Genomic DNA, 16,728 nt, shown 5'->3' with positions numbered 1-16,728 from the left:
ACAGGAGATCCTGAGTTCAAATCTCAGCAGAGCCTTTTCAAACATGTCATTGAACACATTGGTGGAAAGGTCAGAGTGGAGAGTGTTCTGCTTTTCTCAACCAATGAGTCTTGAGAATTTGGAGTGATGAGAGGAGAAAAGATGTGAGGAGGATGCAATTGAGATATTCCAATTTCACGGAAAAAGGGAACTTTTTCAAAGAATTACAACGTACCAACTGTCTCAACTTCAGCTGGTTCTTCAGTTGATTCATTTCGAGCACTAAATGAGGAGTTCAGCCAGCTTGTACAGGTCTCTGTCAGAGCATGAGTAGGCTTTACAAGCAATCTTTGGTAGCTCGCTGTGATCGTATAGTGTTTAGTACTCTGCGTTGTGGCCGCAGGAACCCCGGTCTGAATCCGGGTCACGGCAAAGAATTGCCATTTCAAAATGGTTGTATTTTGAATGAGTTGAAACCTCCTGTGTGAGCTAAGAAACTCAATAACTCTTCCATTTGACAAAGTCTCTATCTCATGGTAGGTTAATGACTTACATTAACTGATTCATCTGCTTTTTCTTAGGTTTTTACCATTTTTAATCTCGAGATCCAACTGAGAAATGTTGTTTCCCCGAAACGACCAAAATGATGAAGAAATCGTGTATGATTCTGAATGTTTACTCATATCTCGCGATATTCCCACTTTGGCTCCCAAACCATAGTTTAAGAATCCAGGTCAGAATATCTTGAGTTTATTCAGTTCGAGACCCAAATGAAAAATTTACTGTCCTCGGATGACCGAAATTAAGAAGAAATAGCTTGTGACTCAAAATGTTTACTGATATCGCGCTGCCCACCTCTCACATACTCAGGCCCACTTTGGGTCCCAAAACATAGCTTAAGAAACCCTGTTGCTAGACAATTGAAGGAGTCCATATCGATTCCAATATTAGTAAATAACATCTGTTTTGTGACGTGATTTTGCAAGACAGAGATATGGGTTAAATGAATGAGACATGTTTGATATAAATACGTGTGGCAGTGTTCTTACCTGGAACATACTTGGCCTCTACAGGCGCTGTGGCTTAGTTGGTTAAAGCGCCTGTCTAGTAAACAGGAGATCCTGAGTTCAAATCTCAGCAGAGCCTTTTCAAACATGTCATTGAACACATTGGTGGAAAGGTCAGAGTGGAGAGTGTTCTGCTTTTCTCAACCAATGAGTCTTGAGAATTTGGAGTGATGAGAGGAGAAAAGATGTGAGGAGGATGCAATTGAGATATTCCAATTTCACGGAAAAAGGGAACTTTTTCAAAGAATTACAACGTACCAACTGTCTCAACTTCAGCTGGTTCTTCAGTTGATTCATTTCGAGCACTAAATGAGGAGTTCAGCCAGCTTGTACAGGTCTCTGTCAGAGCATGAGTAGGCTTTACAAGCAATCTTTGGTAGCTCGCTGTGATCGTATAGTGTTTAGTACTCTGCGTTGTGGCCGCAGGAACCCCGGTCTGAATCCGGGTCACGGCAAAGAATTGCCATTTCAAAATGGTTGTATTTTGAATGAGTTGAAACCTCCTGTGTGAGCTAAGAAACTCAATAACTCTTCCATTTGACAAAGTCTCTATCTCATGGTAGGTTAATGACTTACATTAACTGATTCATCTGCTTTTTCTTAGGTTTTTACCATTTTTAATCTCGAGATCCAACTGAGAAATGTTGTTTCCCCGAAACGACCAAAATGATGAAGAAATCGTGTATGATTCTGAATGTTTACTCATATCTCGCGATATTCCCACTTTGGGTCCCAAACCATAGTTTAAGAATCCAGGTCAGAGTATCTTGAGTTTATTCAGTTCGAGACCCAAATGAAAAATGTACTGTCCTCGGATGACCGAAATTAAGAAGAAATAGCTTGTGACTCAAAATGTTTACTGATATCGCGCTGCCCACCTCTCACATACTCAGGCCCACTTTGGGTCCCAAAACATAGCTTAAGAAACCCTGTTGCTAGACAATTGAAGGAGTCCATATCGATTCCAATATTAGTAAATAACATCTGTTTTGTGACGTGATTTTGCAAGACAGAGATATGGGTTAAATGAATGAGACATGTTTGATATAAATACGTGTGGCGGTGTTCTTACCTGGAACATACTTGGCCTCTACAGGCGCTGTGGCTTAGTTGGTTAAAGCGCCTGTCTAGTAAACAGGAGATCCTGAGTTTGAATCTCAGCAGAGCCTTTTCAAACATGTCATTGAACACATTGGTGGAAAGGTCAGAGTGGAGAGTGTTCTGCTTTTCTCAACCAATGAGTCTTGAGAATTTGGAGTGATGAGAGGAGAAAAGATGTGAGGAGGATGCAATTGAGATATTCCAATTTCACGGAAAAAGGGAACTTTTTCAAAGAATTACAACGTACCAACTGTCTCAACTTCAGCTGGTTCTTCAGTTGATTCATTTCGAGCACTAAATGAGGAGTTCAGCCAGCTTGTACAGGTCTCTGTCAGAGCATGAGTAGGCTTTACAAGCAATCTTTGGTAGCTCGCTGTGATCGTATAGTGTTTAGTACTCTGCGTTGTGGCCGCAGGAACCCCGGTCTGAATCCGGGTCACGGCAAAGAATTGCCATTTCAAAAGGGTTGTATTTTGAATGAGTTGAAACCTCCTGTGTGAGCTAAGAAACTCAATAACTCTTCCATTTGACAAAGTCTCTATCTCATGGTAGGTTAATTACTTACATTAACTGATTCATCTGCTTTTTCTTAGGTTTTTACCATTTTTAATCTCGAGATCCAACTGAGAAATGTTGTTTCCCCGAAACGACCAAAATGATGAAGAAATCGTGTATGATTCTGAATGTTTACTCATATCTCGCGATATTCCCACTTTGGGTCCCAAACCATAGTTTAAGAATCCAGGTCAGAGTATCTTGAGTTTATTCAGTTCGAGAGCCAAATGAAAAATTTACTGTCCTCGGATGACCGAAATTAAGAAGAAATAGCTTGTGACTCAAAATGTTTACTGATATCGCGCTGCCCACCTCTCACATACTCAGGCCCACTTTGGGTCCCAAAACATAGCTTAAGAAACCCTGTTGCTAGACAATTGAAGGAGTCCATATCGATTCCAATATTAGTAAATAACATCTGTTTTGTGACGTGATTTTGCAAGACAGAGATATGGGTTAAATGAATGAGACGTTTGATATAAATACGTGTGGCGGTGTTCTTACCTGGAACATACTTGGCCTCTACAGGCGCTGTGGCTTAGTTGGTTAAAGCGCCTGTCTAGTAAACAGGAGATCCTGAGTTCGAATCTCAGCAGAGCCTTTTCAAACATGTCATTGAACACATTGGTGGAAAGTGGAGAGTGTTCTGCTTTTCTCAACCAATGAGTCTTGAGAATTTGGAGTGATGAGAGGAGAAAAGATGTGAGGAGGATGCAATTGAGATATTCCAATTTCACGGAAAAAGGGAACTTTTTCAAAGAATTACAACGTACCAACTGTCTCAACTTCAGCTGGTTCTTCAGTTGATTCATTTCGAGCACTAAATGAGGAGTTCAGCCAGCTTGTACAGGTCTCTGTCAGAGCATGAGTAAGCTTTACAAGCAAACTTTGGTAGCTCGCTGTGATCGTATAGTGTTTAGTACTCTGCGTTGTGGCCGCAGGAACCCCGGTCTGAATCCGGGTCACGGCAAAGAATTGCCATTTCAAAAGGGTTGTATTTTGAATGAGTTGAAACCTCCTGTGTGAGCTAAAAAACTCAATAACTCTTCCATTTGACAAAGTCTCTATCTCATGGTAGGTTAATGACTTACATTAACTGATTCATCTGCTTTTTCTTAGGTTTTTACCATTTTTAATCTCGAGATCCAACTGAGAAATGTTGTTTCCCCGAAACGACCAAAATGATGAAGAAATCGTGTATGATTCTGAATGTTTACTCATATCTCGCGATATTCCCACTTTGGGTCCCAAACCATAGTTTAAGAATCCAGGTCAGAGTATCTTGAGTTTATTCAGTTCGAGACCCAAATGAAAAATTTACTGTCCTCGGATGACCGAAATTAAGAAGAAATAGCTTGTGACTCAAAATGTTTACTGATATCGCGCTGCCCACCTCTCACATACTCAGGCCCACTTTGGGTCCCAAAACATAGCTTAAGAAACCCTGTTGCTAGACAATTGAAGGAGTCCATATCGATTCCAATATTAGTAAATAACATCTGTTTTGTGACGTGATTTTGCAAGACAGATATACGGGTTAAATGAATGAGACATGTTTGATATAAATACGTGTGGCAGTGTTCTTACCTGGAACATACTTGGCCTCTACAGGCGCTGTGGCTTAGTTGGTTAAAGTGCCTGTCTAGTAAACAGGAGATCCTGAGTTCGAATCTCAGCAGAGCCTTTTCAAACATGTCATTGAACACATTGGTGGAAAGGTCAGAGTGGAGAGTGTTCTGCTTTTCTCAACCAATGAGTCTTGAGAATTTGGAGTGATGAGAGGAGAAAAGATGTGAGGAGGATGCAATTGAGATATTCCAATTTCACGGAAAAAGGGAACTTTTTCAAAGAATTACAACGTACCAACTGTCTCAAGTTCAGCTGGTTCTTCAGTTGATTCATTTCGAGCGCTAAATGAAGAGTTCAGCCAGCTTGTACAGGTCTCTGTCAGAGCATGAGTAGGCTTTACAAGCAATCTTTGGTAGCTCGCTGTGATCGTATAGTGTTTAGTACTCTGCGTTGTGGCCGCAGGAACCCCGGTCTGAATCCGGGTCACGGCAAAGAATTGCCATTTCAAAAGGGTTGTATTTTGAATGAGTTGAAACCTCCTGTGTGAGCTAAGAAACTCAATAACTCTTCCATTTGACAAAGTCTCTATCTCATGGTAGGTTAATTACTTACATTAACTGATTCATCTGCTTTTTCTTAGGTTTTTACCATTTTTAATCTCGAGATCCAACTGAGAGATGTTGTTTCCCCGAAACGACCAAAATGATGAAGATATCGTGTATGATTCTGAATGTTTACTCATATCTCGCGATATTCCCACTTTGGGTCCCAAACCATAGTTTAAGAATCCAGGTCAGAGTATCTTGAGTTTATTCAGTTCGAGACCCAAATGAAAAATTTACTGTCCTCGGATGACCGAAATTAAGAAGAAATAGCTTGTGACTCAAAATGTTTACTGATATCGCGCTGCCCACCTCTCACATACTCAGGCCCACTTTGGGTCCCAAAACATAGCTTAAGAAACCCTGTTGCTAGACAATTGAAGGAGTCCATATCGATTCCAATATTAGTAAATAACATCTGTTTTGTGACGTGATTTTGCAAGACAGAGATATGGGTTAAATGAATGAGACATGTTTGATATAAATACGTGTGGCGGTGTTCTTACCTGGAACATACTTGGCCTCTACAGGCGCTGTGGCTTAGTTGGTTAAAGCGCCTGTCTAGTAAACAGGAGATCCTGAGTTCAAATCTCAGCAGAGCCTTTTCAAACATGTCATTGAACACATTGGTGGAAAGTGGAGAGTGTTCTGCTTTTCTCAACCAATGAGTCTTGAGAATTTGGAGTGATGAGAGGAGAAAAGATGTGAGGAGGATGCAATTGAGATATTCCAATTTCACGGAAAAAGGGAACTTTTTCAAAGAATTACAACGTACCAACTGTCTCAACTTCAGCTGGTTCTTCAGTTGATTCATTTCGAGCGCTAAATGAAGAGTTCAGCCAGCTTGTACAGGTCTCTGTCAGAGCATGAGTAGGCTTTACAAGCAATCTTTGGTAGCTCGCTGTGATCGTATAGTGTTTAGTACTCTGCGTTGTGGCCGCAGGAACCCCGGTCTGAATCCGGGTCACGGCAAAGAATTGCCATTTCAAAAGGGTTGTATTTTGAATGAGTTGAAACCTCCTGTGTGAGCTAAGAAACTCAATAACTCTTCCATTTGACAAAGTCTCTATCTCATGGTAGGTTAATGACTTACATTAACTGATTCATCTGCTTTTTCTTAGGTTTTTACCATTTTTAATCTCGAGATCCAACTGAGAAATGTTGTTTCCCCGAAACGACCAAAATGATGAAGAAATCGTGTATGATTCTGAATGTTTACTCATATCTCGCGATATTCCCACTTTGGGTCCCAAACCATAGTTTAAGAATCCAGGTCAGAGTATCTTGAGTTTATTCAGTTCGAGACCCAAATGAAAAATTTACTGTCCTCGGATGACCGAAATTAAGAAGAAATAGCTTGTGACTCAAAATGTTTACTGATATTGCGCTGCCCACCTCTCACATACTCAGGCCCACTTTGGGTCCCAAAACATAGCTTAAGAAACCCTGTTGCTAGACAATTGAAGGAGTCCATATCGATTCCAATATTAGTAAATAACATCTGTTTTGTGATGTGATTTTGCAAGACAGAGATATGGGTTAAATGAATGAGACATGTTTGATATAAATACGTGTGGCGGTGTTCTTACCTGGAACATACTTGGCATCTACAGGCGCTGTGGCTTAGTTGGTTAAAGCGCCTGTCTAGTAAACAGGAGATCCTGAGTTCGAATCTCAGCAGAGCCTTTTCGAACATGTCATTGAACACATTGGTGGAAAGGTCAGAGTGGAGAGTGTTCTGCTTTTCTCAACCAATGAGTCTTGAGAATTTGGAGTGATGAGAGCAGAAAAGATGTGAGGAGGATGCAATTGAGATATTCCAATTTCACGGAAAAAGGGTACTTTTTCAAAGAATTACAACGTACCAACTGTCTCAACTTCAGCTGGTTCTTCAGTTGATTCATTTCGAGCGCTAAATGAAGAGTTCAGCCAGCTTGTACAGGTCTCTGTCAGAGCATGAGTAGGCTTTACAAGCAATCTTTGGTAGCTCGCTGTGATCGTATAGTGTTTAGTACTCTGCGTTGTGGCCGCAGGAACCCCGGTCTGAATCCGGGTCACGGCAAAGAATTGCCATTTCAAAAGGGTTGTATTTTGAATGAGTTGAAACCTCCTGTGTGAGCTAAGAAACTCAATAACTCTTCCATTTGACAAAGTCTCTATCTCATGTTAGGTTAATGACTTACATTAACTGATTCATCTGCTTTTTCTTAGGTTTTTACCATTTTTTATCTCGAGATCCAACTGAGAAATGTTGTTTCCCCGAAACGACCAAAATGATGAAGAAATCGTGTATGATTCTGAATGTTTACTCATATCTCGCGATATTCCCACTTTGGGTCCCAAACCATAGTTTAAGAATCCAGGTCAGAGTATCTTGAGTTTATTCAGTTCGAGACCCAAATGAAAAATTTACTGTCCTCGGATGACCGAAATTAAGAAGAAATAGCTTGTGACTCAAAATGTTTACTGATATCGCGCTGCCCACCTCTCACATACTCAGGCCCACTTTGGGTCCCAAAACATAGCTTAAGAAACCCTGTTGCTAGACAATTGAAGGAGTCCATATCGATTCCAATATTAGTAAATAACATCTGTTTTGTGACGTGATTTTGCAAGACAGAGATATGGGTTAAATGAATGAGACATGTTTGATATAAATACGTGTGGCGGTGTTCTTACCTGGAACATACTTGGCATCTACAGGCGCTGTGGCTTAGTTGGTTAAAGCGCCTGTCTAGTAAACAGGAGATCCTGAGTTCAAATCTCAGCAGAGCCTTTTCAAACATGTCATTGAACACATTGGTGGAAAGGTCAGAGTGGAGAGTGTTCTGCTTTTCTCAACCAATGAGTCTTGAGAATTTGGAGTGATGAGAGGAGAAAAGATGTGAGGAGGATGCAATTGAGATATTCCAATTTCACGGAAAAAGGGAACTTTTTCAAAGAATTACAACGTACCAACTGTCTCAACTTCAGCTGGTTCTTCAGTTGATTCATTTCGAGCACTAAATGAGGAGTTCAGCCAGCTTGTACAGGTCTCTGTCAGAGCATGAGTAGGCTTTACAAGCAATCTTTGGTAGCTCGCTGTGATCGTATAGTGTTTAGTACTCTGCGTTGTGGCCGCAGGAACCCCGGTCTGAATCCGGGTCACGGCAAAGAATTGCCATTTCAAAAGGGTTGTATTTTGAATGAGTTGAAACCTCCTGTGTGAGCTAAGAAACTCAATAACTCTTCCATTTGACAAAGTCTCTATCTCATGGTAGGTTAATGACTTACATTAACTGATTCATCTGCTTTTTCTTAGGTTTTTACCATTTTTAATCTCGAGATCCAACTGAGAAATGTTGTTTCCCCGAAACGACCAAAATGATGAAGAAATCGTGTATGATTCTGAATGTTTACTCATATCTCGCGATATTCCCACTTTGGGTCCCAAACCATAGTTTAAGAATCCAGGTCAGAGTATCTTGAGTTTATTCAGTTCGAGACCCAAATGAAAAATTTACTGTCCTCGGATGACCGAAATTAAGAAGAAATAGCTTGTGACTCAAAATGTTTACTGATATCGCGCTGCCCACCTCTCACATACTCAGGCCCACTTTGGGTCCCAAAACATAGCTTAAGAAACCCTGTTGCTAGACAATTGAAGGAGTCCATATCGATTCCAAAATTAGTAAATAACATCTGTTTTGTGACGTGATTTTGCAAGACAGAGATATGGGTTAAATGAATGAGACATGTTTGATATAAATACGTGTGGCGGTGTTCTTACCTGGAACATACTTGGCATCTACAGGCGCTGTGGCTTGGTTGGTTAAAGCGCCTGTCTAGTAAACAGGAGATCCTGAGTTCGAATCTCAGCAGAGCCTTTTCAAACATGTCATTGAACACATTGGTGGAGAGTGTTCTGCTTTTCTCAACCAATGAGTCTTGAGAATTTGGAGTGATGAGAGGAGAAAAGATGTGAGGAGGATGCAATTGAGATATTCCAATTTCACGGAAAAAGGGAACTTTTTCAAAGAATTACAACGTACCAACTGTCTCAACTTCAGCTGGTTCTTCAGTTGATTCATTTCGAGCGCTAAATGAAGAGTTCAGCCAGCTTGTACAGGTCTCTGTCAGAGCATGAGTAGGCTTTACAAGCAATCTTTGGTAGCTCGCTGTGATCGTATAGTGTTTAGTACTCTGCGTTGTGGCCGCAGGAACCCCGGTCTGAATCCGGGTCACGGCAAAGAATTGCCATTTCAAAAGGGTTGTATTTTGAATGAGTTGAAACCTCCTGTGTGAGCTAAGAAACTCAATAACTCTTCCATTTGACAAAGTCTCTATCTCATGGTAGGTTAATGACTTACATTAACTGATTCATCTGCTTTTTCTTAGGTTTTTACCATTTTTAATCTCGAGATCCAACTGAGAAATGTTGTTTCCCCGAAACGACCAAAATGATGAAGAAATCGTGTATGATTCTGAATGTTTACTCATATCTCGCGATATTCCCACTTTGGGTCCCAAACCATAGTTTAAGAATCCAGGTCAGAGTATCTTGAGTTTATTCAGTTCGAGACCCAAATGAAAAATTTACTGTCCTCGGATGACCGAAATTAAGAAGAAATAGCTTGTGACTCAAAATGTTTACTGATATCGCGCTGCCCACCTCTCACATACTCAGGCCCACTTTGGGTCCCAAAACATAGCTTAAGAAACCCTGTTGCTAGACAATTGAAGGAGTCCATATCGATTCCAATATTAGTAAATAACATCTGTTTTGTGACGTGATTTTGCAAGACAGAGATATGAATGAGACATGTTTGATATAAATACGTGTGGCGGTGTTCTTACCTGGAACATACTTGGCATCTACAGGCGCTGTGGCTTAGTTGGTTAAAGCGCCTGTCTAGTAAACAGGAGATCCTGAGTTCGAATCTCAGCAGAGCCTTTTCAAACATGTCATTGAACACATTGGTGGAAAGGTCAGAGTGTTCTGCTTTTCTCAACCAATGAGTCTTGAGAATTTGGAGTGATGAGAGGAGAAAAGATGTGAGGAGGATGCAATTGAGATATTCCAATTTCACGGAAAAAGGGAACTTTTTCAAAGAATTACAACGTACCAACTGTCTCAACTTCAGCTGGTTCTTCAGTTGATTCATTTCGAGCGCTAAATGAAGAGTTCAGCCAGCTTGTACAGGTCTCTGTCAGAGCATGAGTAGGCTTTACAAGCAATCTTTGGTAGCTCGCTGTGATCGTATAGTGTTTAGTACTCTGCGTTGTGGCCGCAGGAACCCCGGTCTGAATCCGGGTCACGGCAAAGAATTGCCATTTCAAAAGGGTTGTATTTTGAATGAGTTGAAACCTCCTGTGTGAGCTAAGAAACTCAATAACTCTTCCATTTGACAAAGTCTCTATCTCATGGTAGGTTAATTACTTACATTAACTGATTCATCTGCTTTTTCTTAGGTTTTTACCATTTTTAATCTCGAGATCCAACTGAGAGATGTTGTTTCCCCGAAACGACCAAAATGATGAAGATATCGTGTATGATTCTGAATGTTTACTCATATCTCGCGATATTCCCACTTTGGGTCCCAAACCATAGTTTAAGAATCCAGGTCAGAGTATCTTGAGTTTATTCAGTTCGAGACCCAAATGAAAAATGTACTGTCCTCGGATGACCGAAATTAAGAAGAAATAGCTTGTGACTCAAAATGTTTACTGATATCGCGCTGCCCACCTCTCACATACTCAGGCCCACTTTGGGTCCCAAAACATAGCTTAAGAAACCCTGTTGCTAGACAATTGAAGGAGTCCATATCGATTCCAATATTAGTAAATAACATCTGTTTTGTGACGTGATTTTGCAAGACAGAGATATGGGTTAAATGAATGAGACATGTTTGATATAAATACGTGTGGCGGTGTTCTTACCTGGAACATACTTGGCCTCTACAGGCGCTGTGGCTTAGTTGGTTAAAGCGCCTGTCTAGTAAACAGGAGATCCTGAGTTCGAATCTCAGCAGAGCCTTTTCAAACATGTCATTGAACACATTGGTGGAGAGTGTTCTGCTTTTCTCAACCAATGAGTCTTGAGAATTTGGAGTGATGAGAGGAGAAAAGATGTGAGGAGGATGCAATTGAGATATTCCAATTTCACGGAAAAAGGGAACTTTTTCAAAGAATTACAACGTACCAACTGTCTCAACTTCAGCTGGTTCTTCAGTTGATTCATTTCGAGCGCTAAATGAAGAGTTCAGCCAGCTTGTACAGGTCTCTGTCAGAGCATGAGTAGGCTTTACAAGCAATCTTTGGTAGCTCGCTGTGATCGTATAGTGTTTAGTACTCTGCGTTGTGGCCGCAGGAACCCCGGTCTGAATCCGGGTCACGGCAAAGAATTGCCATTTCAAAAGGGTTGTATTTTGAATGAGTTGAAACCTCCTGTGTGAGCTAAGAAACTCAATAACTCTTCCATTTGACAAAGTCTCTATCTCATGGTAGGTTAATGACTTACATTAACTGATTCATCTGCTTTTTCTTAGGTTTTTACCATTTTTAATCTCGAGATCCAACTGAGAAATGTTGTTTCCCCGAAACGACCAAAATGATGAAGAAATCGTGTATGATTCTGAATGTTTACTCATATCTCGCGATATTCCCACTTTGGGTCCCAAACCATAGTTTAAGAATCCAGGTCAGAGTATCTTGAGTTTATTCAGTTCGAGACCCAAATGAAAAATTTACTGTCCTCGGATGACCGAAATTAAGAAGAAATAGCTTGTGACTCAAAATGTTTACTGATATCGCGCTGCCCACCTCTCACATACTCAGGCCCACTTTGGGTCCCAAAACATAGCTTAAGAAACCCTGTTGCTAGACAATTGAAGGAGTCCATATCGATTCCAATATTAGTAAATAACATCTGTTTTGTGACGTGATTTTGCAAGACAGAGATATGGGTTAAATGAATGAGACATGTTTGATATAAATACGTGTGGCGGTGTTCTTACCTGGAACATACTTGGCCTCTACAGGCGCTGTGGCTTAGTTGGTTAAAGCGCCTGTCTAGTAAACAGGAGATCCTGAGTTCGAATCTCAGCAGAGCCTTTTCAAACATGTCATTGAAAACATTGGTGGAAAGGTCAGAGTGGAGAGTGTTCTGCTTTTCTCAACCAATGAGTCTTGAGAATTTGGAGTGATGAGAGGAGAAAAGATGTGAGGAGGATGCAATTGAGATATTCCAATTTCACGGAAAAAGGGAACTTTTCCAAAGAATTACAACGTACCAACTGTCTCAAGTTCAGCTGGTTCTTCAGTTGATTCATTTCGAGCGCTAAATGAAGAGTTCAGCCAGCTTGTACAGGTCTCTGTCAGAGCATGAGTAGGCTTTACAAGCAATCTTTGGTAGCTCGCTGTGATCGTATAGTGTTTAGTACTCTGCGTTGTGGCCGCAGGAACCCAGGTCTGAATCCGGGTCACGGCAAAGAATTGCCATTTCAAAAGGGTTGTATTTTGAATGAGTTGAAACCTCCTGTGTGAGCTAAGAAACTCAATAACTCTTCCATTTGACAAAGTCTCTATCTCATGGTAGGTTAATGACTTACATTAACTGATTCATCTGCTTTTTCTTAGGTTTTTACCATTTTTAATCTCGAGATCCAACTGAGAAATGTTGTTTCCCCGAAACGACCAAAATGATGAAGAAATCGTGTATGATTCTGAATGTTTACTCATATCTCGCGATATTCCCACTTTGGGTCCCAAACCATAGTTTAAAAATCCAGGTCAGAGTATCTTGAGTTTATTCAGTTCGAGACCCAAATGAAAAATTTACTGTCCTCGGATGACCGAAATTAAGAAGAAATAGCTTGTGACTCAAAATGTTTACTGATATCGCGCTGCCCACCTCTCACATACTCAGGCCCACTTTGGGTCCCAAAACATAGCTTAAGAAACCCTGTTGCTAGACAATTGAAGGAGTCCATATCGATTCCAATATTAGAAAATAACATCTGTTTTGTGACGTGATTTTGCAAGACAGAGATATGGGTTAAATGAATGAGACATGTTTGATATAAATACGTGTGGTGGTGTTCTTACCTGGAACATACTTGGCCTCTACAGGCGCTGTGGCTTAGTTGGTTAAAGCGCCTGTCTAGTAAACAGGAGATCCTGAGTTCGAATCTCAGCAGAGCCTTTTCAAACATGTCATTGAAAACATTGGTGGAAAGGTCAGAGTGGAGAGTGTTCTGCTTTTCTCAACCAATGAGTCTTGAGAATTTGGAGTGATGAGAGGAGAAAAGATGTGAGGAGGATGCAATTGAGATATTCCAATTTCACGGAAAAAGGGAACTTTTCCAAAGAATTACAACGTACCAACTGTCTCAACTTCAGCTGGTTCTTCAGTTGATTCATTTCGAGCGCTAAATGAAGAGTTCAGCCAGCTTGTACAGGTCTCTGTCAGAGCATGAGTAGGCTTTACAAGCAATCTTTGGTAGCTCGCTGTGATCGTATAGTGTTTAGTACTCTGCGTTGTGGCCGCAGGAACCCCGGTCTGAATCCAGGTCACGGCAAAGAATTGCCATTTCAAAAGGGTTGTATTTTGAATGAGTTGAAACCTCCTGTGTGAGCTAAGAAACTCAATAACTCTTCCATTTGACAAAGTCTCTATCTCATGGTAGGTTAATGACTTACATTAACTGATTCATCTGCTTTTTCTTAGGTTTTTACCATTTTTAATCTCGAGATCCAACTGAGAAATGTTGTTTCCCCGAAACGACCAAAATGATGAAGAAATCGTGTATGATTCTGAATGTTTACTCATATCTCGCGATATTCCCACTTTGGGTCCCAAACCATAGTTTAAGAATCCAGGTCAGAGTATCTTGAGTTTATTCAGTTCGAGACCCAAATGAAAAATTTACTGTCCTCAGATGACCGAAATTAAGAAGAAATAGCTTGTGACTCAAAATGTTTACTGATATCGCGCTGCCCACCTCTCACATACTCAGGCCCACTTTGGGTCCCAAAACATAGCTTAAGAAACCCTGTTGCTAGACAATTGAAGGAGTCCATATCGATTCCAATATTAGTAAATAACATCTGTTTTGTGACGTGATTTTGCAAGACAGAGATATGGGTTAAATGAATGAGACATGTTTGATATAAATACGTGTGGCGGTGTTCTTACCTGGAACATACTTGGCATCTACAGGCGCTGTGGCTTAGTTGGTTAAAGCGCCTGTCTAGTTAACAGGAGATCCTGAGTTCGAATCTCAGCAGAGCCTTTTCAAACATGTCATTGAACACATTGGTGGAAAGGTCAGAGTGGAGAGTGTTCTGCTTTTCTCAACCAATGAGTCTTGAGAATTTGGAGTGATGAGAGGAGAAAAGATGTGAGGAGGATGCAATTGAGATATTCCAATTTCACGGAAAAAGGGAACTTTTTCAAAGAATTACAACGTACCAACTGTCTCAACTTCAGCTGGTTCTTCAGTTGATTCATTTCGAGCGCTAAATGAAGAGTTCAGCCAGCTTGTACAGGTCTCTGTCAGAGCATGAGTAGGCTTTACAAGCAATCTTTGGTAGCTCGCTGTGATCGTAAAGTGTTTAGTACTCTGCGTTGTGGCCGCAGGAACCCCGGTCTGAATCCGGGTCACGGCAAAGAATTGCCATTTCAAAAGGGTTGTATTTTGAATGAGTTGAAACCTCCTGTGTGAGCTAAGAAACTCAATAACTCTTCCATTTGACAAAGTCTCTATCTCATGGTAGGTTAATGACTTACATTAACTGATTCATCTGCTTTTTCTTAGGTTTTTACCATTTTTAATCTCGAGATCCAACTGAGAAATGTTGTTTCCCCGAAACGACCAAAATGATGAGGAAATCGTGTATGAATCTGAATGTTTACTCATATCTCGCGATATTCCCACTTTGGGTCCCAAACCATAGTTTAAGAATCCAGGTCAGAGTATCTTGAGTTTATTCAGTTCGAGACCCAAATGAAAAATTTACAGTCCTCGGATGACCGAAATTAAGAAGAAATAGCTTGTGACTCAAAATGTTTACTGATATCGCGCTGCCCACCTCTCACATACTCAGGCCCACTTTGGGTCCCAAAACATAGCTTAAGAAACCCTGTTGCTAGACAATTGAAGGAGTCCATATCGATTCCAATATTAGTAAATAACATCTGTTTTGTGACGTGATTTTGCAAGACAGAGATATGGGTTAAATGAATGAGACATGTTTGATATAAATACGTGTGGCGGTGTTCTTACCTGGAACATACTTGGCATCTACAGGCGCTGTGGCTTAGTTGGTTAAAGCGCCTGTCTAGTAAACAGGAGATCCTGAGTTCGAATCTCAGCAGAGCCTTTTCAAACATGTCATTGAACACATTGGTGGAAAGGTCAGAGTGGAGAGTGTTCTGCTTTTCTCAACCAATGAGTCTTGAGAATTTGGAGTGATGAGAGGAGAAAAGATGTGAGGAGGATGCAATTGAGATATTCCAATTTCACGGAAAAAGGGAACTTTTTCAAAGAATTACAACGTACCAACTGTCTCAACTTCAGCTGGTTCTTCAGTTGATTCATTTCGAGCGCTAAATGAAGAGTTCAGCCAGCTTGTACAGGTCTCTGTCAGAGCATGAGTAGGCTTTACAAGAAATCTTTGGTAGCTCGCTGTGATCGTATAGTGTTTAGTACTCTGCGTTGTGGCCGCAGGAACCCCGGTCTGAATCCAGGTCACGGCAAAGAATTGCCATTTCAAAAGGGTTGTATTTTGAATGAGTTGAAACCTCCTGTGTGAGCTAAGAAACTCAATAACTCTTCCATTTGACAAAGTCTCTATCTCATGGTAGGTTAATGACTTACATTAACTGATTCATCTGCTTTTTCTTAGGTTTTTACCATTTTTAATCTCGAGATCCAACTGAGAAATGTTGTTTCCCCGAAACGACCAAAATGATGAAGAAATCGTGTATGATTCTGAATGTTTACTCATATCTCGCGATATTCCCACTTTGGGTCCCAAACCATAGTTTAAGAATCCAGGTCAGAGTATCTTGAGTTTATTCAGTTCGAGACCCAAATGAAAAATTTACTGTCCTCGGATGACCGAAATTAAGAAGAAATAGCTTGTGACTCAAAATGTTTACTGATATCGCGCTGCCCACCTCTCACATACTCAGGCCCACTTTGGGTCCCAAAACATAGCTTAAGAAACCCTGTTGCTAGACAATTGAAGGAGTCCATATCGATTCCAATATTAGTAAATAACATCTGTTTTGTGACGTGATTTTGCAAGACAGAGATATGGGTTAAATGAATGAGACATGTTTGATATAAATACGTGTGGCGGTGTTCTTACCTGGAACATACTTGGCATCTACAGGCGCTGTGGCTTAGTTGGTTAAAGCGCCTGTCTAGTTAACAGGAGATCCTGAGTTCGAATCTCAGCAGAGCCTTTTCAAACATGTCATTGAACACATTGGTGGAAAGGTCAGAGTGGAGAGTGTTCTGCTTTTCTCAACCAATGAGTCTTGAGAATTTGGAGTGATGAGAGGAGAAAAGATGTGAGGAGGATGCAATTGAGATATTCCAATTTCACGGAAAAAGGGAACTTTTTCAAAGAATTACAACGTACCAACTGTCTCAACTTCAGCTGGTTCTTCAGTTGATTCATTTCGAGCGCTAAATGAAGAGTTCAGCCAGCTTGTACAGGTCTCTGTCAGAGCATGAGTAGGCTTTACAAGCAATCTTTGGTAGCTCGCTGTGATCGTATAGTGTTTAGTACTCTGCGTTGTGGCCGCAGGAACCCCGGTCTGAATCCGGGTCACGGCAAAGAATTGCCATTTCAAAAGGGTTGTA

At 40.8% G+C, this 16,728-nt stretch overlaps 7 non-coding genes across 7 annotated transcripts; all 7 read left to right on the top strand.

Moving 5' to 3' along the window:
* The first annotated feature begins 3,229 nt into the window (after positions 1-3,229).
* trnat-agu lies at positions 3,230-3,303 on the top strand. The gene has a single exon. It is a non-coding gene; the product is annotated as a tRNA-Thr (tRNA).
* Positions 3,304-6,485: 3,182 nt separating this feature from the next.
* On the top strand, positions 6,486-6,559 carry trnat-agu. The gene has a single exon. It is a non-coding gene; the product is annotated as a tRNA-Thr (tRNA).
* Positions 6,560-9,732: 3,173 nt separating this feature from the next.
* Positions 9,733-9,806, top strand: trnat-agu. The gene has a single exon. It is a non-coding gene; the product is annotated as a tRNA-Thr (tRNA).
* Positions 9,807-10,815: 1,009 nt separating this feature from the next.
* Positions 10,816-10,889, top strand: trnat-agu. The gene has a single exon. It is a non-coding gene; the product is annotated as a tRNA-Thr (tRNA).
* A 1,002-nt stretch (positions 10,890-11,891) lies between these two features.
* Positions 11,892-11,965, top strand: trnat-agu. Its single transcript has one exon. It is a non-coding gene; the product is annotated as a tRNA-Thr (tRNA).
* Positions 11,966-12,981: 1,016 nt separating this feature from the next.
* On the top strand, positions 12,982-13,055 carry trnat-agu. The gene has a single exon. It is a non-coding gene; the product is annotated as a tRNA-Thr (tRNA).
* Positions 13,056-15,161: 2,106 nt separating this feature from the next.
* trnat-agu lies at positions 15,162-15,235 on the top strand. Its single transcript has one exon. It is a non-coding gene; the product is annotated as a tRNA-Thr (tRNA).
* Positions 15,236-16,728: the final 1,493 nt, after the last annotated feature.

Source organism: Oncorhynchus mykiss, chromosome 16 (genome assembly GCF_013265735.2).
Source record: "Oncorhynchus mykiss isolate Arlee chromosome 16, USDA_OmykA_1.1, whole genome shotgun sequence".
Taxonomy (NCBI): Eukaryota; Metazoa; Chordata; class Actinopteri; order Salmoniformes; family Salmonidae; genus Oncorhynchus; species Oncorhynchus mykiss.
Note: the sequence above shows the minus strand (reverse complement) of the source record. Positions and strands in the feature narration are given on the sequence as shown.